Genomic DNA, 25,054 nt, shown 5'->3' on the forward strand with positions numbered 1-25,054 from the left:
ATGATTTCTTATCCTGTCTGTTTTATATTATACTCATGTAAAGAAATCTTTTAGATCAATTTGGGTATAATTTTTACTAAATACTATCATTTCTGTTCATTCGTAAAGAGAAACATAAATGAACAATAAATTGAAGGGATTCCTAAAACTTCTTAACACCTGAACATAGACTACTGAATCACTTCTTGGTTCATAGTGGTTGATGTCCATGTTCATTAGCACAGTATTTTTTTAAAAATGCCTTTACTTATTTCTTTATTTTTATGTAGTGCTGAGGATCGAACCCAAAGCCTCGCACGCGCTAGGTGAGCGCTCTACCATTGAGCTACAACCCCAGCCCCAGCACAGTATTGTTTTTGCACCATCAAAATCATTTGTAATATGGCCTCTCTTGAAAAGCTGCCCTACGACCATCTCCAGGGTTTTACTTGAAGCCACTGACACCCATTCTCCAGGGTCAACACTTTCTTACTTTGTAAAACTCATAAATTTGTCTTCTCTTAATTGAGTTATATGTCATCAGATGTTAAGCAGCTTCTGTTCAAAGTCAGCAGAAAGCAAGTACAAATAGATGATCAATGTCTCAATGATAATTCTGGGCAATGCAGGAATCATTCACTGCCGCAGTCCGGCTGCAGCAAAATAACCGGGGGGTGATGAGCAACTTGTGTACATTGATACAGCAGGAGTGGGAGCCATTTATTGTAGGACAGGAGGGGTATACATACATTCCACACAGCTTATCTTAATTAACATAAACTCGATACAGCAGTCAACTAATAAGGAATCTCCACACTTAATGGCTCATTGGCGTTACTTCACAAACCACTCCCTCTGCAAAATGCCAGGCTCCATCCTGACTTGTTTGCAGACTCTAACAATTCACATCATCTGCTAGAAGCTTTTTATTTTCTTCCTTGCTCTTTGAGGGAGTTAGCAATATCACATGCCTTTAGTTGCATTGCTTGGAATAAAGAAGCAACAAAATGTATTTAACTTAAATGAAGTGATGAGGACGTTGATAATTATGGCAAGCAGCTTTTTAAAAAACACAACAGAATTTTCAGCAGGGCACGTAAGGACTACATTTTCCTACTTCCTTTGCACCTAAGTGTCAGGTTTGAGATTTGATTTTATTCCACTTAAAAGTCAATAAATCACCCTGTTACTGATCATGACCTCTGGCTCTTGATCTTTTGGCCCAGATCTGGTGGGGGCAGGCAGGGAAGCCAGTTGATGCATGTACAGTGGGTTTTGGAGAACATGCTTTTCCAGCAAGCAAGAAGCAAGCCTGCCCTTGGTCTCAGAGTAAGATCTTTATACACACACACAAACACACACACCCTGTGGCACTATGTTTACACACACACACACTATGTATGTTACAGATATTCACTTGCTGCAATGTATCTAGAAATAATTTTATATCACTTGACTTGTAGAATAAGAATCTTAGTTGATGTACAAACACATATGCCATCAAAAGATACAGTTGTGTCCCATTCTCCACAGTTTGTAATTACTGAATAGTGTCCATATTATCTCAAGTAAATGATTAACAAAAAGAGGATAAATTGACTCAGAACATAAAATTTGAAATGAAAGAATAGCATCAGGACTAGGAAATCCATAAAAAAGTGAACTCTCTTTTCAAAGATAGTTTTACAGACCTGGCTAATGAAAACGATATAGCAATTCTTCTTTTGCTTTGTGGTGCAATTGATACCAAGTCAAAGCTTTATTCATTGAACACAGACTTGATACTGTGGCATTTATTTGCTTGATGCTGATAAAAAATTGCTGGCCAAATTCTCGTATGCAGTTAAAATTATTTCTCTATAACCTTTCTCTAGTATGGCTTGAGGGGTCCTATAGGGATAGAACAGAAAGTTGGACTTTTGTGGGTAGATGATGTTCAGACTAACTGTCTATAAACTTGCTTAGTGTTTCCTTTGTCACATATAGATTACTAAATATTGTACTACAAAAGTTCTTAATGTTATTATAAATAAAACTCTGCCTGTTCTCATCAGTAGTATGGTAAATAAGTAAAACAAGTGAGAAAATTATTTATTCCTTGGGTCTTTTTGCTACCATTTAACTAAAATGAAGTTTGGAGGTTGATTTTAATTTTTATGTCTTAAGTATTGAATGAAGACATTGCGGGCTTAACTACAGTATGAGTGATTTAAGCTACAGAGAAGAGAGGCTGAAGAAAGAAAACATCTTTTATTGATCACTTATTTCATAACAACACTGTGCTAAATGCTTTAGGTAACATAAAAATTAAAGAGGCTTGCATTTGAATATAATGCTCAATATGGGACTTAGTTCATCAAGTTATTCAGAAATCATTTATTTAACTTTCAGTTTGGACACAAAACATAGAGGGGTTAACCTGGATCATTTTATTTGAAAGAGAATAAGTGGATGGTTATATTATGTCCCAAGTCACTTCTAATTCTGTATTTCTATGTAAGTCCTGTTCCACTATAAATAGAGAAATCAATCAATAACCACAATGAAAGTACTTTTGAATATGAAAAGGAACATTTTGCCATTCTTTGTCCACAGGAATGGTGTGTTCTAGGCACTTAAAAGCATCTGTTAACTTAATTCTTGATGTTTAAAATATATTCAGATAGGAATATAACACTCCACAGAATGCAATTCTTGCTGTCAAGCAGCCCACAGTCTAAGGAAAAATAGGAATGCATGTACTATTTACAGTACAATATGATAACTCTGAAACCAGAGCTTTGCAAGTCAGAAAAAATAAAAAAGGACCCAACTCTACCCAAGGAGAGAGGGAAGGTCTTGCTTCTAAGAAGAAGAGCACAAGTTAACTGGGAAATTTTCCAGGTGAATTACAAGGCAAATGTGTGGAAGGGAGTGATAATAGAGATAAAAGTGTGGGAAAATGCTAGGAAACGTACATTAGGTTCAGAAACCCTATGTCGGTTTAAATGGCTGCCACCACAGTTTTGTATGAAGGATTAGATGGAAATAAGGCTGGAAGGTTGAGGCAGACAAGAAAGGTCTGCATTTTTGCTGTTTTTTAACATCAGAGTTTCTCAAACTTTGTGCACATAATTCGATTGGAGAGCTTATAAAATGCAGATTCTGTTTAAGTTGCTCTTGGTGTGAAGCCTTTCTCATAGGCTCTGCCCTGCACTGCTAGTCCCTTGTGTTGAATGACCCCAAAGGTTCATATGATAAAGGTTTTGTCCCCAGCATGGTGTTGTTAGGAGTTGCGGAAACTTTTAGGAGGCAGGACCTTGTGGGAGGACTTTAGGTTATTGGGGTTGTACCCTGGAAGAGGACTATGGGATCCACCATCCTCTTTCTTCTCCCTGGCCATGAGCTGAGCAGTTGGCTGTACTAGGTACACCCCACTATTGTCCTCATACACCTCCAGCAGAGGTCCAAAGCAATGGTGTAATTCGTGTAATGTTGGACCAGAACCTCTAAAACTGTGAGCCAACATAACTGTTTCGTCTTTGTAAGCTATTTATCTTAGGTATTTCATTACAGTGGCAGGAAGATGACTAATACCTTCAAGATCAATTTGAATAGCAAGGACTGTGGAGGTAGGCATTTGGCAAAGCTCCTAGATAGGGCAGGAGCTGAATTAGGTCTGTACTTTACAAAGACAGCTCTATAGTGTCGAGAGCCATCCGTGGGCTGTATGTGGATTACGTCGACATCGCAGCCTAATGCATAGGAGAATCTGGTGTCTGGGAACTTCCAGTGGGGACATTTCCTCTGGCTGACCATCCAGATACAATGTGAGCCCTATTAAAGCTCTGTCCCAGGACCCACACAGCATCAGAGATGGGGTGACCTGCTACAGCTTCACCACTTCTCAGAGATGTGTGTGACCTGCCAAGATGCCAATCAATCTGCTGACTTCAAGACATCAGGAAGCAAGACTTCACCCCTAAAACCTTACCCCTGCCTTTGATGTGCCCCCTTAAATAAACCACAGGAGTCATTTTCTAATTGTCCAGCTTCAACTCCTGTGTGAACTGGACCTATCAGTGGCTCCATTTTTTGAAAATATCTTTCTGACTTTGTCTTTTCTTCTTCACTAATTATTCTAGACTTTAATTTTTTAGGTGGCTTACATGCTCCTAAGGAGGAAGAAGAACCCCCTAATGATGCCTCCCCATATTGTAGGTAAAGCAGAATGTGGAGAATTGAGGGCTGCAATTGACATGCTTTATTCCCATGGAAATTTATTAATTAGTATCTATATAAACAAATGTGGTAGCAATATAGAGGACAGCTGAAAATTAATTTTGCCGGAGAAAAGCAATGTCAAGAAAAATTTTCAGATTATTAATATATCTTGCTCTAGGCAATTAGTGGATTATTTCTATATTCTTGCCATCTTACAGGACATCGTTAAACAGACTCACAAAACGAGTCCCTTTATTATGCTACTCTGACTTTTGTTTCTTTCTCAGTATCCTTTTTAATAGTAGCCTCAGAAATAGCAAAATAGTGCTATGGGAACATATTGAAAAATGGATCCATCTCCTGGTCCCAAGGAGTGTGTAGTCAAAAGGGGAGAATGCTGCTTTTATAAGTCTGTGGTAAGAGTTATGAAGTAACAAGTAATAAACATGCAGTGATTACGGATTGCAGGGACAACATCTATAAAGGGTCAGAAAATTCTTGGAAGAACATGATGTCTAGTAATAGTCATTCTGGTAGAGAATTGACAATTATTTATCTAGAGAGGAAGATACACTTCTCTAGATATCAAATGGTTCCGAACTGCTGGTTGAATGATAGAAACATCAGGGAACTTTTCAAAAACACCAAGGCCTGAAGTTTTATCCCCAGAGATTCACATTTAATTGAATTGGGATGAAGTGACATTTTTAAATACTTTAACTGAAATATGATGTGCATCTAGAAAAGTGCCTCTAAGAGTACAGTTTGATAAATTGTCATGAATTGAAAATACTACATATGCCATGAATATTCACCATGGAAATAAAGAACCAGAACATTACAAGTTCTCATTGCAGCATTGAGATTGAGAACAAGGAATATGACTGATGACTCTATAATGCTGTAGGATTTCAAAGGAAGGAGACATTCTTTCAAGATTGTGTGGAAAGATGAAGGGGAAACTTTTGCTCATTCCATGGAGGATGTGGCATCTATAATTGCTGTTGAAAGACAGCAGAACTTAAAGATATAGTTTGCAGGAAGTTTATGAATGGACTTACCCAAGTGAAGGGAGACTGTCGAGAAATGAAGGTCATGTTTGGGGAACAGAAATGGTGCAGGTTAGTTGTACGGTGCAATGGGAGGTGAAGTAGAGCCAGGATGGAGAAGTGAGTATTTTCAAAGAGAGCTCCAGTTAATATGCTAGAAAACAGCATATGTAATGAAGCAGCACATCATGTTGTTTACGGAACAAAGGCCACCTTAAACTACATCTCTGTGTTTTTATGATCTTTGGCATGAGCATTTCACAACTCTGTATTTAACAGTCTAAGAAAAAAAATCATATGTAACTTAGAATACACATAGGACCTGTCACATTCGCTTGCTACTAAATGGTTTTAAAGTTTTCGTTCATTTACTCATTCTGAATAATTTATGTCAAGTGATTCTCAAAAAAATTTAAAGATATTAAATTTAATTATTTTATGGAAAAGATTATTCAACCTGTACACTATGTGCAATATTTTTAGATATTCTAGTAGCATAACAAGGAAGTGAAAATCATTATCGCAAGCAAAGATAATCTTTTATTTCAGGTGTATATGTACTCTGAATATAAAATTCATCATAATATAAATAATTAGCCCTGTCATTTAAAAATGATAATTATCTCATTTACATGTCTATGACTTTTAAAATGCATCATACTACTTCAATAAATTACATTCTGGATCATATCAGTATCTCTTCAAGAAAATGAAGTTAAATCTTTGTAGTAACCAGCAGCTTAATTTTCATTAGGCCAGCTATTTGATAATTAGTCATGCACCATAAATCAAACCCCAAGTCTTCTTCTAGTTTCTTAATTGAAAATTATTGTTTCTTGGCTCGCTGGTGAAAAGTGTAGGAAGGGTGAGTGTGATCGATGTGGAATCTGGTGCAAACAGTTTGAGACAGTCAGAACTTGATAGATCATTGCCCTGAAGGGGGCTGTAATGGTGGGTAGGCAGAAATCTCCAAATTAAAGATTTGCTTTTAAAATTGCAAGTGTAAAGATAGCGCTGGTATATCAAATCCATCTTGACATTTCTACCACCTTCCTTTTCTTTCTTTTTTTTTTTTTAATGTCCTTTAGAATCTATCCATTTGTACAAGTGGCTTTGGAACCAATATAAAATTATTGGGAAATCCAACTTTTTGTTTGAGATAAACTATGAAAATATTCCCCACTAATGTCATGAACAAATATTGAATTTGTTGATATTTTAAAGCAATTTGAAAACATTGACTAAAAACACTCTACTCATCTGACAGCTAATCTGAGAGAACAGATGGCTACCCAAGTATTGCCCCCAGTCATAAAATCATTTCAAATATGATACTGTTGAGGCTAAATAAAAGACTTTGCAAGTAATAAGGGAAATATTGCTTCATTGAATGGCTGCAGCTTGTTGGCATTTTTCTTCTGACAATCTAGGAGGATTTGCAGAGAACTTGGGTCATGTTTGCAGTTCTTTAGTTAAGAACAGCCACAGGGTTTTCCAGCATTCATTTCTTGTTTCCTAGTGGCCTGGCAGCCAGGACCTGATGAAGCACGCAGCGGGGAGTACTGGAAAATGCACCATAAATTTCAGTGCACAAAGTCAAAGGAATTAAAAAAAATCTGGGCACAAGAATCATGGAAGGAGTTTCAAAATCACTGGCACAAATACAATCTGAAATAAATATAGCATTTTACCTATTCCACAATAGTTCATAAAGACTGCTGTTGATATTATTTAATCCAGAAAGATCACATTGTTATTATGTGCTTTAGTTACATAAAACTTTCTAGATGGCATATTGAAGCAATTTTGGTGTTTTATGAAAGAAATCTAAATTAAATTTTTTGACCAATTATGGTCTGAAATAAAATAAGAATTAGCTAGAGTGTTTATGGATAGCCAGCTACAAATCATATCTTAAAATTTAAGAAATCTCCCTGTCCCTCAAAAGAAATTTTAAAAAAGTTATATACCTATATTTAAGTATCTATAACATTTGAGTAAATTGTTATCTCATCTTTAAAATAAGATAGTTATAATTTAACTCCAGTATTCTCCTCCTTTTAAATATTCTGTGATTTTTTCCTTTTTTGTTTTGAGGAAAACTTGTATATGAAGCTCATTCCTCATTCTTGATTATATTGGGTTTTGGCCTGGGGGGAATAATTAAAATCCATACTCCTTTGCAGAGGGTCGGATGTGTCCTGTGTGTACATTAGGTTATGTGTAGATAGCTTCACAAATTAACTCTACGCAGGCATGATTCTATGAGCAGATGTGGTTCTTTTGGCTAACATGTGCTTTTAAGAAACTTGGTAGTTGCAGAATTGTACATTGAAACCTAGATATCCAACTTGTTTTTTTTTTTAAATGCAAATTAAAAAAAAAGTCATCTTTCTACAAAAAATATTTCTTCCTAGAACTGATTGGTAGTTTCCTTCCGCCATATATTGAGTCTCCTCCTTCCTCTTTCTTGTCTGCACTAAGCCTGGTGTCTGTTACCATGGATTACTGTTCTTGCTGTGCTAAACATTAATTCCTCATGGTGTCTTCACTCTTTTGTGTTATATAATATGACCACAGCCAGGGCACCTGAAAAGAAACCTCCAATAGGCCTGGCTATCATACAGAATAGACTGGTTCACCTAGTTGCAGTATACTACAGTTTCCTCCCTGGTTCTTAGTCTCCGGGCTCCTCACTACTAACTGGTTCAGTATCCATTTTCAATTCTACTTCCTGGGAGAATGAATCGTATTGGCCTGATCAAGCCTTGCCACTCAAAACAAAACAAAAAACAAAGACAGTGAGCCTGAGGTCCTAGCGTTCCCTGACCTGTCTAGTTCTTCACTCTGTGTTGGCCATGCCTTATGAAATTTAGACAAAACTGAGGATCCAGAAAGGCTGTGTCCACTGAAATAGCTTGTGTTTTATGATCACCCTTTATACTCCATCTCTTGCTTGATCCATAGAAAACTAAAATTAAAACAACTTTAATAATATCAGGGTTATGCTGAGATCAGTCATTATAGACTGCCCCAACTAACATGCATAGCTAGTACTAGATACCATCTTGAGTGCTTCTGTTGCTGTTAGAGGTGTGGATAAATTTCTTTGGATCTTCATGTGTCCTCCTAGTAGAATTTCTCCACCTACAGTAGTCAGAGAAGAGATAGTTCTAGTACTTCAGTTAACTTCCTCTTGGGCACCTACTGTGAGTGCTCTCTAGATCAGGCCAAACAGATTCATTCTCCCAGGAAGTGGGATTGAAACATAGATACTGAGGCATTTAGTTGTGAGAAATGCACTTGGTGATTTTGTAGATCTAAGGCGGCCATTACTATTTGGAGAGACCATTGACCTGGGTATGAGAGAGCAGAGGCAGTGGCCCAGAGAAAAACATGGATAAGTTACAATGTAAAAAAAAAAAAAAAAAAAAAAAAAAAAAAAAAAAAAGTTACAATGTGACTCAGATGTCTTTTTTAGTATTTGTGTTCCGAGGAGATATGCTATGATCGATTTGACTTGCAAACAAATGATCTCAGACAAGATAGAAATGATGAGATTGACCTAGATACATTTTTCCAAAGACAATCAGTAGATCAGAAAGTGTGCATTTTGTGACTGTTCATATATATATTTCTGTCATTTCTTAGAAATGTGATCTCATTCATTCAACAACCATTTTTAAATAACAAAGACATGCTTCTGGGGAAGCAGACATGCAGTTGTTTCTGTACCAGTCATGGCATTCTATGTGGCATGTTCTCAGTGGAAACTACTTCATAATCTTTACAGGATGTGAAGATTTATTTATTCTAATATTTCCTGGTGATGAAAATCACAGGGGGCTGGGGATGTGGCTCACGCCGTAGCGCGCTCGTCTGGCATGCGCGGGGCGCTGGATTCGATCCTCAGCACCACATAAAAATAAAATAAAGATGTTGTGTCCGCCGAAAACTAAAAAAAAATAAAAATAAAAATAAAGAAATATTAAAAATTTTTTCTCTCTCTCTCTTTAAAAAAGAAAAGAAAAGAAAATAATAGGAACATGCCTTGAACTTCTGGGGCCCTTTATTAAAAAAATAATACCCACCTATTCAATTAAAAATAGCATAAAAATATATTTTTCACTCCTATTCTCACCTTAATTGCATTGTCAAGCATATAAATCTTATAAACAAATGTGGCAAAGAGCGTGAGAGAAGTTTCAGAGTGTTTTGAAGGTAGGAAGCAGATGGAAGGGTAATGGTTGATTTGGGAGAATGGAGTGCAGACACCTACATGCCTGCAGAGGGAGGAAACAGAAAGAAGTACAACAATCTTCCCTGCAGAAAACTGGCAAGCTTCAGAATTTGGAAGATCCATATATCACAAAGAAGGGGATGAAACTTGGGAAGCAAGGCATAGAAGGGAGTAGGAAAGAAGTAAAATGGTGGCATCCGCAGATTCATTACCTCATTTGACCACCACATCCCTAGCAGCCAGGCTCATATTCAGAAGACAGACTATAACCAGAAATATCCATTCAAGCATACGTCTAGCAATAAAAGGTGCTTTCAATAATCTTTATGCTTTTCCCATGCAAACAGAGCCTCTAGTTAATTTCTATGTGATTCACTCTTAAATGTGAATGAAGAACTGAAAATCTGCAGAAATTTAAGGAAAGATTTGGGATTTAATACAGAGATTAAAACAAATAAAAAGTACAGTATAAAAGATAAGTTCAGGAAATAAAACAAATACAAGTATCATCAGAGAGGAAAAAGAATCTATTACTTATATAAAACAAGAACAGTACATTTCAGAAAAGGGATCAGAATGAAACATCCCTTGGGCATAAAAACTAAACTAAATGCATAAGAAGAAGGGTTGAAAGATAAATGGGGGGAAATCTTTGAGGAAGTACTTTCAACAGACAACAAATGAACACTAGAAAGTAAAAGAAAATTTAAAAAATATGCCAGGAAGTCCAACATAAACATGAATATAATTGTAGAAAGAACAGAGAAAACAGATAATGAAATGAGAAAAACCCTGAAACTGAATGGGAGAAGGTCCATCAAATAATTAGCAAAGAAATTGGATAAAAATAAATTCAACCTAATGAATTTGGTCTGCAGCCATGTTCTAGTCAAGGGAGAATAAAGATGTTTGCATACCTACAAAGTTTCAGCAAATTTTCTTCCATACATTTACTCTCAACAAAACACTGCTATTCCACTAAAACAAAAGTGAACCAAGAAGAAAGAAAGACATGGGTTTCAACACAGGAAAAAGGCAAAGGAAAGTTTTGAAATAACTGCTCAGCAATCGGCCTAAAAAACCATCACATCAACTTCCATGAGAAATCAGAAATCCCAAAGACTAGGATTTGTGGGGAAATAACTTTTAGTTGATTTGGTTCATTTTGACAATGTGGAAAAAAGCATTGAGATAAGTATTACTATTTTGTTGGAAACTTTAAAAGGAAAAAAAAAGAAACTTTAAAAGAATGAACTATAGGCAAATAGTACAACAAGCAAAATAATATACTGACTTAAAAAAAGCAAACATTGATCCTGTGAAACATAAGTACTGTAAGAAAGGAAAAATACTGATAACATATTTTATTCAGCGGGGAACAATATTTATATAATTCAAAACTTATAAATTGTAGAGTGTGTAATCACAAAGGAGGAAAGAAGAAAGTGTCTGTGTGAGATGGTACTTACCATAATGTGAAGTAAGCACACAATGCATATAAGTGATAGATCGTGAGATATAAATGCAAGATACTCATTTAGAAATAGAGGTAAATAGAAATGTAAAGAAAATAGTTGTTTCTGGGGAACTGAGATAGAAGACTGGTTTTCTTTCTTTCTATTGTTTTTGTTGTTTTAAGACTTTCAAAATTCAGTGCATTGTTTTTTGTTAAATATTCATTTGAAAAATTGGTAACCATTCAAAGAGAAAAAATTTCTCTTCCATTAATGGTCAAAATAAAGTGTATAAATATGTATGGATATATTTCTAATTTTTTATTAAGAAGAGTAAACTATTCACTCTTTTCTGCAATTTTGAAAAAAATATTTAACAATATTATTCCATCTATCTAGTTATTGCTATCTACTTTTCTTTCAATGGCTGCTCAGTACTCTACTTTGTGAATGTATACTGATTTACTGACATTAGAAGCCCCCCTTTTAAATGTACTATTCCTTATGTGTTTAGTATATGTACATTCACATATGTACATATATTCACACAAATTGTCTCTGTACAAATCAATTTTATGTGAAATAAAATTCCAGTACTTGAAAGTCATAAGCTTTCCTAAAGGTTAAATGATATGGAATACTTATTTTAGTTAGTATTGATAAAAAATAAAAATGAAAAGGATTAATATCCAGAATACAAAGAAACTAAAAAAAAAAACTCTACAAAAAATCAATTAATCCAGTTAAAAAATGGACAAATAGTCTGAATTGACACTTCTCAAAAGAAGAAACAGAGATGGCCAACAAGTATGTGAAAAAAATGCTGACTATCATTAGCCACAGGGCAATGCAAATCAATACTACCATGAGGTATCATTTCATCCCAGTTAGAATGGTGATTATAAAAAACAAACCAAAAAAAAAAATCAAAGCAAAACAAAACAAAAAGAACAAGTGGCAAGGATATGGAGAAAAAGGAACTCTCATGCACAGTGGGTGGGAATGTCAATTAGTACTGTCATTCTGGAGAACAGGAGGGGCCTGATTCAAAAACCTAAAACCAGATCAAGTTACCACACCTCACACTTCCACCTGTGTTCCAAAGAAAACGAAATCAGTGTACCAAAGAGATACCTGCATGTTCATATTTATTGCATTTCTATTCATGATAGCTAAGCTATGGAATCAACCTAGATGCCCCTCATGGATGAATGGATAAAGAAAATATGGTCTATATCTATAGTGTAACATTACTCAGCCATAAGAAGGAATGAAATCCTATAATTTGCAACAAAGTAGATGACACTGAAGGACATTATGTTAAGCAACATAAACCGCACACAGAAAGACAGGTATTGCATGCTCTCTGTCACATGTGTGAGCTTAAAAAAAAAAAAGTCAAACTGAATGTAGATTAGTAATTACTAGAGGTTGAGGGAGGCTGGCAGATTCAAGGAGGCTGGAGTTGATAAGTGTGTGTTCTGTGCCTGTTTTGCTATATTACACAGAACCCTGAATCCCATTAACATGTACAATGGACACATATCGATCACAAATAAAATTGAAAAAAAACAAATATCTTTTAAATGAATACTCATATCTCGTTTTATCTTTTGTATGAATTTAATTTTTCTCTGCAAAATGGATTTGCTCAAAGGAAAATATTATTTAATCTAATGATAATAAATACCCATAGTATATTTAAAAAATACCTTGAACTCAGAGAGTGATTTGGGAGAATCATGATGCCTTTACTTCTGAACATAGTTAAATTGACGAAGAAGCACTTCTTATCTGAGAAACTTAATAATTAGTATTTTTTTACTGAGTAATATGTTCACTGATAAAACAACTTTTTGCAGGGGACTGGGGAATGCTGGGGATTGAACCTAGGGACACTCCACCACTGAACTACACCCCAGCCCTTTTTATTTGTTATTTTGAGCCAGAGTCTAAGTCACCCAAACTGGCCTTGGACTTGTGATCTTCCTGCCTCAGCCTCCTGAGTCACTAGGATTACAGGCATGTGCTGCCCCATGAAACTGAAGAAACTAACAACTTTTAAAAATATGAATTTAAAATATCTTAGTGCTGGCATCTAGTAGAGAAATGCTTTTTTCGTTACACAGAACAAAGAGTATTTATTATACTATTGTTTACTATTCTTTGTTCCTTCCTTTTTGAATTATTTTATTTCAGATAATAGTCTATGAACATAATTTTCTTGATTACTAGTGATAGGAAAGTATAATTTTCTGACTGTAAGATTATTTAACAACAATCTTTAAAAACTGGAAAAGGGTCCAAAGGAATTCAGATGGGATAATAGAGATTGGAACATTTAAGAGACAATGAAACACACATGTTATCCAACTCTAAAGCAAAAGATAAAAAAGGAAGCATGGTATTTGAACATGGAGATGAGGATATAGTTTGATGTAGTTGAATGTAGGATTCTTACACAAAAGCAAGTCAATCAAATGTCTGTAACTAAATGCAATCCAATCAACAAAATTTACTTGTTGGGTGCCCAGTGTCTTTGCTTGGTGCTCAAAAAACAAACTTATGGTCTTTGAATTTACAGTCATTATATAATAATATCATATTTTAAAAGTATATGTGAAATTTATACACATGGATTTCTTTAACTTATAAATGTGGGTAAATACTGAAGAGGACCTGGGGATGTAAATTCAACAAATTAGACTTATCCAAGGTAAAATTTGTAAAAAGTAGCCTAAGGAGGATTGAAATTTTTATTATGGAAAAGATAAAATGAATTGTTTTAAAATAATCTTCTCTCTACTATACCTACTTCTATACCCATGCCTATACCTATATATTCATTTTATGCCAATTTACATAATACATGTAATAGTCAACTTTTTTCATGCCAATTTACATAATATATGCTCTTCATATGCAATAGCCTATGAAACTGATGCCATTCTTTTTCTCACTTTTCTAGATAAAGAAACTGAAGCACAATAGAGAAACAATGGGCCAAGGTCACATGTAGTGAGTAATGGACTTGGAGCATTCTCTATTTTCTATGCTCTTGGACATTGTCCAAGAGAGCTTTATACAATGAGACAAATGCTTCTGATCTAGCTGTCCAGTTCTAAAGCCACTAGCACAGGACTACTGGGCATGTGAAATGTGGCTCGTGCAACTGGCATGAATTTTAAAATTTACTTAATTAAACATATTTCAATTTCAATGGCCAGCTCCAGAACCTTGAGGAGCAGAGTAGAGATGCAGGCGAAAAAGGGGAAGAATAAGAAAGTGTGGAAGAGAAGGCCTGAAGGGCACGGGAGGGTGGGACCTCACCAGGAGACACACTGCTTCCTCTGGGCAAGGGCTCACCACAGAGCTCCTCCCCCAGCCAGAACACCTCCTCTGTTGTTAAAGGAGGAGCCGGTGGATCTTGTGCACAGAATGCATCAGTGGGTGAGTGAGAAAAGAGCATTCTGGTGACAATGAGCTCCAAGGCAAAGGAAAAAAAAAATTGAGGGATGGACCAGGAGATAGATGTTGTTGGAGGGGCTCTGGGTAGGAGTTACTGTTCTCGTATAGACAGAAAGACACAAGGAAAGAACACATGGAAATGCTCAACTAATGAGCCACATCCCCAGGCCTTTTTATTTTCCATTTTTGAGACAGTGTCTTGCTAAGTTCCTAAGAGCCTCCATAAGTTGCTAAGGCTGACCTTGAGCTTGCGATCCTCCTGTCTCAGCCTCCCATGCTGCTGGGATTACAGGTGTGCACGACTGTGCCTCCTGTTTTTATTTTTATTGGGTTGTTAAGGCCATGGAAATATATTACTCAAAAAAATTACATAAAAATTAAAATACCTGGTGAGAAGATTTATAAATCAGTTTAGCTGATAATAATGATAAGAGTTAGTGTTAGTAATAATGAGAGTTAGTTAGTAGGAAGTGTTGAGAACTCTACAGAAATTTTAGCTTTAAAGGAAATAGTAACCACATGTTCTTGTTGTTGCTTTTTTTTTGTTAAAAATAATATTTTAGTGCATGTTATCATAGAAAACGATGACTTTATATAAAAATGAAAAACAAAACTGATGAGATGTTTTGAGAAAATAGTGCAAATAAATAGATTCTAGTTAATGACTATGTGGATTTGTATAAAAATACATCAATTCATTTTAATAAATCTATAATGAATCTATGGATCTATAGGTCTTTATATCTGGGGTGGGGGAGGCTAGGGATTGTGGGTGGATCTAGTAACAAACTGTAAATAGTTTATGCATCTTTGGAAACTGATTTTACAGAGTTTGGACCTAAGAACTGGGCCTGTTGCTAAATAAACACATGGAAGGTATATTCCATGGTAGCTTTGTGTAAGTTGACACCCTCAAGCTCCAGGCGTGGTGAATAATGATGTGTATCTCAGAGAATGATATATTATTAGAAAGTTCAGGTAAAATCTACAAAACAGGTTTTCTTCCTTGTTCTTCTTCTTCTTTTTTTTTTTGCTAGTGGTAATTGAACTCAGGGGCACTAGACCACTAAGCCACATCCCCAGCCCTATTTTCTATTTCATTTAGAGATAGGGTGTTAGTGAGTTGCTTAGCTCCTTGCTTTTGCTGAAGCTGGCTTTGAACTGGCAATCCTCCTGCCTCCTCCTGCCAATCTGCTGGGATTGCAGGCATGCACCACCGTACCCGACTCCTATTTCTGTTTTAATGGTGGAAGAATTTTGTTTCCCTGTCTCCTCAATCCTTTCTTGGACCTACTTCTTCTAACCCTATGGTTTTGGCTGTTTTATGGCAAATGAGCCTTGGCAGGCTTCCTGAGTTTTGAATCAGGACCTGGAATTCACACTACTTTAACAGTAAGCTGCCAAAAAGGAAAGCAGAAGATGATTCTCCTCAACTTGGTATACATCCCACCAGAATTTTCAATAGACAGGATTGTGGGTATCCCTTCGCCTTCTATGATGCATTTAATCCTCAACCATTCTTTTTTCGTCCTTCCAACTTTCTGTGAATGTAATATAGACCATCAGACTCTTCAGTGTGAGTGCCAAATGTAAGGTGATATAAAAAGAGGAAATGAATACATAAAGAATATAGAAAGCTAATGCCTTTGTGATCCTGTTTCTGTATTTAGTGTGGGACTCAGGGGTAAATATGTATATGATAACCAAGAGGCTATTACATATTAAATTTTTTGTTAATATTAGATTTTATAGTGATCATTCTTCAAGTGTCTTCCACACAAAAACCTCTGTACTGAACAATGAACATTGCTTATTAATGAGATGCATTCCTTAGCCTGTCAGGATGCAGTGATATTCTTCTGTAAATACTTCATATGCATCATATTTTCCTTCAATTCAGTGGAAAAATCTGTACAGAAACACAAAGCAACAAAGGGTGAAGGATTTGAAAGGGTGGACAGCTTGGGGTCTGTAGGTAGAAGTTGAGCTGATCCTACTTAATCTAAAGGAGAAATTCCCCAAACTCAATAATGAGGTTCTCCTGAATTTTGTTCACAACTCTTAGAAGAGATGACATTTCTTTGCATTCAGACCAAAGTAAATATATGATGTTGGCATTCATTCCAAATAACCAATTGCTATGAAAGCAATTTAATATTCAACTTCAAACATACCAGGACATGCAGTAGGAATCTATAGTATTTTAGGTACTTGGATTCTATCGTCACCCAGTAGCTGAAGGGAATCACTCTTCTGGGCTCTCATTAGAAGGCACTTGGAACGAGATTGAGAATGAAAAATGAAACCTATCGCCAACGTCTTCTGACCACTCTGCATAATCTAATGCACTTAAACACTTCCTGTAAAATCCTGCTGCTTTTCAGTTGTTTGATATCCTGACCATTTTTGAACCCTTGAACTCTGACAGAGAGGAGGAACTTGGAGAGGTTGTCACCTGATCTATGTTAGAAGGCGAGAGGAATAGGTTTCTGTCTAATAGCCCTTCTTTCTGTTTAACAGTTGGTGGGAGATTAAAATGATCTAGGTGGATAAGGCTGCTTAGAGTTCTGCGAGCATCACTTTTTTGGGGAGGGTTTGCCTGTATGTCAAAAAACTGGCGGGTTATTAGAAATGAAAGGTTAGATTCCCCCCCCCTTTCTTTCCTGCCAAACATTAGGAATATTTTACTGCTTATTTATTCTTTGTGTGTGTGTGATTTATTCCAAGTCTTGAAGGAGAATGAATTCCTGCTATGCCACTGTCCAGCCAGGATCGTGGTTAGACGCTGACATTCTGAGTTCCAGCCATATTAATTGCTGGATAAAGGCTATAATCCCCCTCTCTTTGAAGCCCAAGGCTGATTTTTAGGCAACACTTCAAAAGCAGAGCAGAACTGAAGAGGCATATTTCCTACCAGCTCTGAATTACCATGATTGACTCAGCTTGCATTCGACTACATGTGCCATACATATTTGGCTACCCAACAAAACAGTATGATTTTAATATTGGAGAGCAAAAGCAAAGTCCTCTGGTGACCCCAAAGCTGATCTCTAACTCCTTGTGAGATATTTCGATGGTCGTTTAAATCACCTTAGAAGTAGAAACACCTCAATCATTCCTTTCTTACGGTAGAAACGTAATGTTTGAAAGTTTTTCTCTCTCTCCCTCTCTATGTCTCACTTTGGCACAATATCATATAAAGCCATTCAACTGAGTTCACTGTGTTTAAAGACAAAAGCCTATGTAAATAAGGTGTTTCAGACATTCTCGGTTATTAGAACCCCCAAAAGTCTTTTTAAAAATAATTTTTAGCATCAGCTATTTAAAATTCATACCCAGTAATAATGGTAACAAAGATTTAAAAATAAGGAAATTTGATATGCGATTATTCTATGAAAACCTAAACAAAATCAACCATTACTCAAAACAACAACAACAATAAAAATGACTCAAGTAAATGGCAGTTCATGACCAAGTTGGAAATTTTTCTTGGTGTCTTTTTCACTTAAGGCTTGTTTATCTCTGGATCTGTGCTATAGGGACTTTCTCATATAAGGTTTGCCAAGTATACTTAGTGTGCTATGTTTGAGAAAGATTAACAGTATTTCAGATCAAAGGAGGACCCTGCTGCATGGTCTTACGAGATTGTCATTCACTCCCATTATGGCTCATTTGCACAAGATTTTCATGTAATATGAGCCATTGTTTTGGTGGCAGTGATTTGACATAAAGACAGGGCCGAACTGCATCTCAGGGTCCTAGTCAGTCAGGCTGGGGGGTATCTTGGTCCCAAAGAACTTGCCAATCATAAAAGGCAACTGTTCCTCAGTTATGAATTGGCCTACCCCCCTCGACTCCCCGTCCTTGTTTTTAAGGTGGAAAACTTCTTGAACATGCATGGACACCATAAAAATCAGACAATGCCTACTTGTGCTAGATTAGATACAGTTTAACCAGACAAAGTTTCAGATACCCTATTCAAAAGGGCAAGTTAGGAGCCATTTTAGTGAACTGCTTTTTCTTCTTCTGCTTTCTGCCATGCTTATTTTGATTTTAAAATAACTTAGAGTGGTGCAAAGTTATGCCTGAGCTACATTCAAAACTTTTCCTGAAGCTCCATTTGTGTTTTTCTAGTGATTTAGTTTCATGGTTCTGCATAGAATGCGTATTTACATGGACCAGTCTCTAACATCCTCTCCCTCTTTCTTTCTGCAGATTAGATTAAAATGAAAAGGAGAAAGAGCTGGTGTTGCTGCTTTGATGGTGTTTAATATTGTAAAGAAAAAAATGATTCTTGTTGTGATTTTGTTTAACAACAGAGAATGTTGTCTTATTAACTGAATTTCAGCAAGTATTTCAATTGAACATCTATGTTTATATGGATTAAATATACACATACCACTAAAGGAAAAAAAAATTGAAAATATTTAAATGCTCATTTAAATGTAAAAAAACTAAGAATAAAAACTATACTAGAATGTAACCCATTTTGAGTGTCGGGCTTGAGTTTTCTAAGCCAATGCATTTTAAATCTGGAATTCTCAGTTTTATTCAGCATTAACCATTAGTGGCAAGGAGGGGTTTAGTTTTATGTAGGATTTATTCAGCATTTTTGATATGACACTGCAAAAAGCATTTCAGATTTAAAAATTGAAATTCTTAAGACATTCCTCTATTTTATCTAAATTTTGTGTCTAAAATAAAATTGACTATAATTTGTTATGGTTTTTGACCGTGTTTTAAAATTCTTTAGAGCAACCAAATGTCATAGAATAACAACAACCCAAAAAATGAATTTTTATCATTTTATGTTACTTGAGGAAAGATTTAAAAATTATAAAAGTCACTATTATATGCTCAATTGTAACATTTTGTGTGGAGAACTAAATATGAGTTATTCAAAAAATTATTTTTCTTCCTCAGTCACAAGTAATTAATAAAAGAAATGGTTTTTGTCATATATTAGGATAAACTTTATATTTTAGATCTGCGCTAAAATTAACCATACAGAGGTTAGCATGTTCAGTGAAATATTAAAAAATACATATCTACTTAGAAAAAAAATCATTAAGGGTGACCATAGAAATTATAAATAAGGTAAGAAATCAGAGTATTTCTATCCAAGTTTTAGTTTGAAAAACATAAAAAAAAAACCTGAAAGATAATACAGAAAACATATGTCCTCCACGGAGACTCAACCACTTTTTTGCTATATTTGTTTTGTTCCCCCTGGTATCCTGTGCCACTTGAAAATAATGACATCCCTGCATTTTCAGCATGTATCTCCTGTACTCAAGGCAATTCTTTCCCATAACTACAATGACAGAAAACAGAACTATTTCTCTTTGAAAGTCCTGTCGTCAAAATGTTTAAAACGAATGGTAGATTAATTAGAATTCAGGGATGATTAAAAATACTTACTTCCATAATGTTAAAATACAACTTTAATGGCATACTGCAGAAGCTCTTCCTCGGCTACTTTAAATTTAAATTCAGACTTTATACCTTAATGCTTCCATTGGAATTTATAGACAGTTTTGAAAAACAAATAATAAACTATTAGCTGAGTAGGTTTTGCTTTATGTAACACTTTCAAAATCTATGAACAACAGCGCCCTCTACATTTGGATAACTTAGGATGAAAAAGATTTCACTGGTTGCAAGGAGCATTTAACAATAATCACTGTGGGTTTGGGGACAAATGATGTGATTGTAATACATTACAAAATTACATGGTAATCTCTCATATGAGCTGATGGTATTTTAAACCATTTATTTAATATGGGAAATGAAATTCTGGAAATTCAATATTGCACCCTTCAGCAAACAAACTGACAAAAATAATAATTGAGAGAAAATAGAAGTCACTCTGGGAAAATATTAAAATATACAAAAATAAATTCAGTCATATTATTTAATAGAGTTTTCAGAAATCAGTTTAAAGTAGTTAAAATTGCATCACTCTCCTTTCTTGCTCATGTAAACAAGACCTTAAGATGTTTTCAAATTCAGAAGTGGAGAAAATGCTTTTAAGAAAACACTTTCTAGTTTTCAGTATCTAACTATTAAAGAAAATACAGACCTTCTTGGGACCTCATATTTAATATATTTGCATGAAAAGAAATAAAAGTATTGGTGTTTAAGTTTTTCTGTAAAGTCTTTTTCCGATTGTCATATTAAAATTGTTCATTAAATTATAAAGACATATAAATAAAATCGGTTATATGTAGACTCTCCTGTCATTAATTAACAAAACTATCCCTTTAAAATTATTACATTACTCACTAAATAATTGAGAAAACACCGACATATTTTATAAATTAAAATTATAACAGTTTTTGTGGCATAGAAAAATTTAAATAAGTATATTTTTATCTTCTTTTTCTAACTAGAAACACATTTGATTATGGCACCTAATTTTTAAATTATTCAAATAGTCAATTTAATTAAAAATAATGTGCTTGATAGCAGTAAAATCAATCCAAAATATTGACGTTTGAAAGATATAATTTCGTATTTCTGGTGCAACTTTTCATTTAAGATAAATAATGCTTATTTTAAAAATAACATTTTGCTTAAATATGTTCTTTCAAGCACAGGTTTGATATCGTGCCACTATTAACTGTTAAGGGCAGTTTAAATACTATAGCCTAAAAGTCTTTAAGTAAATTATTTGCTAGCTGTCAGTGGTCAAAGAGTGGATTAAGACAGTTCAAAACAGGAAACATGTTATTCCTTATTTATTTAATGCAAGAGTTTCAGGGTCTAAGTCACTGCATTTTTAATGAAAAACAATAGCATCAAAATTCGAACATATTAATTGACAAACATATTTCACATTTCAAAAAGTCAACAATTAAAATATCTCAAATAAACTCCTGCAGAATATTTTATACGTTTTTAGTTTCAGCAAACCTGAATAAAAAATAGCTTCTGAGAAAGAAAAGAATGCTCTTTGAAATGATCCCTTTAGTCTTTTCCTTGGCTTACAGGCCTGAAAAATCCTAGAGCAGGCTCTAAATTTCTAAAGACAAAATGCCAGTGACTCTGGGGATCATCTTGTTCATTTTAAGAGCAAATTAAAACAGTGAAAGAATGGTGCAAATAATTGTTTCATATGTTCTTTGCTTGTGACGGCTGTAATCATCGGGCCTGATTTACAAATGTAGACTTGAAGGTTCCTCAGCTTCCTGCAGGGTAGAAGACTGTTACTTTGGCACTCGCCCTCTCGCCCTTGTAATCACCACTCAGAACTGTGCCCTGGTACTTCCAATTCCCAGTCTCTTGATTGAACACCTCATTCTGTGCTAACAAGGTGTCCAAGGTATTTGAACAGGGGCTCCAGTCGGAAAATTGTTAATGGTTTTGCTCATTAAGAGTTGCTGCGATGGTTTTGGTAATTTGGTAACTGTCTAAATTGCACGTTGATTTCCCTCCTTCAGCTTAGAGGATGCTAAATTTAAGACAAGTAACAGTAATACTTGTGTTTTAAAATTGACAAGGGGTGTTGAGTGCTCTCTGGGTTATTATGCAATAGATTTTGCAGGATTAATAAAATTATCTTGAATGTCTAGGTTTATTCTCCATTTATTTTCAAGATAAAATTAAAAAGGAACCAAATAAAATGGAACATAAAGAATTGTCACTGGATGCACCTTGAAATATCTAAGATTTCCTGGAAGTTTAAGAAAGAATAAGCAACAAAACTGATTTCTTTAAAGACATGAGAAACAACAGAGTTAAGACATATTTTACCATATTTTGTTGAAATAAAATTGTTTAACTATTTCTGCTGCTTACTCTATTTTTTCAAGTATGTCTTCAAAAAAACCAGAGACTATTTTATATTTAAAGATTATAAATAATGTTGATTTACCTTATTCACTATTAGAATGACTTTTATGATCATTATTTACACATTCATTTTTATTCAAAGATATATAATTTTGTTAGCTACATATTTGGATGAATTTTTATTTAAAAAACAACTTTCAGATATGGTCTGAATGCTTCAGATTGGCTGTTACAAATAGGCATAAAAATCCTCAGAACATTTATCATTAATTAAATGAATCTTGCCTCTATTGAAATGGACTTGATACTGTCAAATTATTTTGCTTATGTAATCCATTCTTTATATTTCTATACTTTATGAAAATATTTTTTCCCAAGAAGAATTAAGAAGGCTAAATTAAGTAAAAACAAAACAAAACAAAACAATATTCAGATAATTCTTTGGTTTGGTTTAAACCTGTGATCTATCAATTCTGACTTAAGAAGGAAAACACTTTCGAAAAGATCTTTTCTTACACATTCTGCATTTGTTTCTTTCTAAATCATAAACCATTTTTTCCTAAGTTTGGTAGCAACATCGCCAGGGATTTATTTTAAATTATTTTTAGTGATTTGGACAGTTGCTATTTTATCCTAGAGATGAAAAGGTGGGAGACGAGATTCAGCTGAGGATGGAAGTTTCTCCCTGGACCGAGTAAAGGGCTATTTTAAAGTGATTTATGTGTCAGTTTTCTTCTGTGTCACCATTATGTCCCTGCTGTCTGAGTGTCACAACGCAGTGCTTGCTAACATTTTGGTAATAATTTATTGAGATGAGGTTTTTTTTTTTTTTTTTTTTTTTTTGGCTTGAATTCAGCCTGCCATCCTTTTAACACTCTGCTAAAAGGCACAAGTTCTCTACAGGCTTATTTATTTTTCACTTTAGAACTGTGCACTCACACAAAAACCTGCCTACATAAATCTGCAACTTTTCTTTTTGAACTGGAAGTTGAATGCAGACCATGACTTGTGCATATAAAAAAAATGCAGAAATAATGCCCCCCTACCGAGTAAGTATTTTTGTTTTTCATGAATCAAGCCCAAAGTTATTTAAATTAATTCTAGCCTCATCATGGTAATAGAATATCATTTTTTTTGGTATCTTAAAAATACTGATGCATGGAAGTAATTTTAGTGGTTACTTGACCAAGTTTCTCATACGTGTTCAAATTCTAATAACACAAAGAATAAAATGGATAAATTGTTTCATGCTAACAGATTTTCTCAATCAACATGAAAATACACTTTTTGCTGTTTACAAAGCACTGTATTTTTCATGATAACTCTGAGAATCTAGAAAAGAGAATTTTATGGGTACTATTCCTCTGTTTACGTTGAAAGCTCTATAGTTGATTAACAAATCAGCAAATCTCTGAAATTTTAATTTTTGAAGTTGGGTGTTAATTTAGAAATTCTATCACACTAAGCTGGGCACATTTGTTTGAAAATAAAGGCTTTGACTTTTGTGTATGTTTGGCCATAGCACAGGCAGATTAAAAATACAGTTTATTGTGGTAGACATCTAGGTTTGGTTGTAAGTAAAAACATTTAGTGGTTTTTTTGTTTGTTTGTTTGTTTGTTGTTTTTGGACTTCAAACTTAAGCACCTGATTTGATTGATCTTTCTATTTATTTGGCACTGTAAAGAGACTTCATTATGCCCACAGATATATTGGGAAGAATTTTGTTAATATTAGTGTTAAATTGTTGGAGATTTGATTTTTTTAAAAAAATTTTTGGTCTTGGAGTAATTCAGAAAATTCCTGTTTGAAAAATATCATTGTCTTTGGCATTCATGTATATGTAATTACAATATGGTCAAACCATAAATCAGAATCCCCATAATTACTTATGGGGATCCCAAACTTTAAAAATTATTTTTGGTGTTTTCTATTGGCTCTGTGATGCTTAAAAAAAAAAAAGACAAACAACTAAGCACTACTACTTCAAAGAAAATACCACTTTTATAATGGTTTAGCAAAGTAATAATAATATATATAATCAAGTTAGGTAATTGGGTTTTATACCTGGTCTTGGGGATTCCTCCAAATTTAGTTATATTATTTGAATGTAGAAAATTATTATGAAACATAGTAAAAATAAACTATCATTTTGCTAGATTTTTAAAATATTTTAAGTATTTTAGCAGTAGCTGTGACTGTTATTTTAATTATGAGCACCACTCTAAATAGGATTGGCTCTGCAAAGGGAAAATCATGTTTCATTTTTTTAAAAACCAGAATATAACTCTGTGTACGGTTCATGCTTAATATATTATGTTTTTTAATACTTGCTGAGATACATGCTCATATTTACTACTTTAATTTCTAAAAGAAAGTAATACATTTAATGATTTAAAGGCTAGTATCTCATGGAGAAAAGACTAAAAATTTTGATACTTATTTTTATCCGCTTTGTTTGCATTTTTCCAGATAATAATGCAACTATTGCTTCGATACTTTAGGCATGAAGTCATGACTACAGAAAGCAATGTAAAGACGTAGCTCACCAATTTATAGAGAAGATGAACATTATATTACAATATAAGTATTATTTTTTAAGTGACTATTCTGATGAATTTCTAGGGCTATAAACATTTTGTCTACAATGAGCATATTCTAATATTTGAGCAACCTGGTTTTATAATAATGTTTGAGATCTCACGTTTGCCTTATCTTAACTGTCATAGTTATTCTAATGTAAAAAGCAAAGTCAGTGAGAAGAGACATTAAAGGTCAATTTACAAGTGGGCAAAATGAGGTACAGAGTAAGGTGAACTTGCACATGATTTTTTTTTTATAGATTTTGAATTTTGGAGTAAGAAGAAAG

This window comes from Urocitellus parryii, chromosome 2 (assembly GCF_045843805.1).
Source record: "Urocitellus parryii isolate mUroPar1 chromosome 2, mUroPar1.hap1, whole genome shotgun sequence".
NCBI lineage: Eukaryota > Metazoa > Chordata > Mammalia > Rodentia > Sciuridae > Urocitellus > Urocitellus parryii.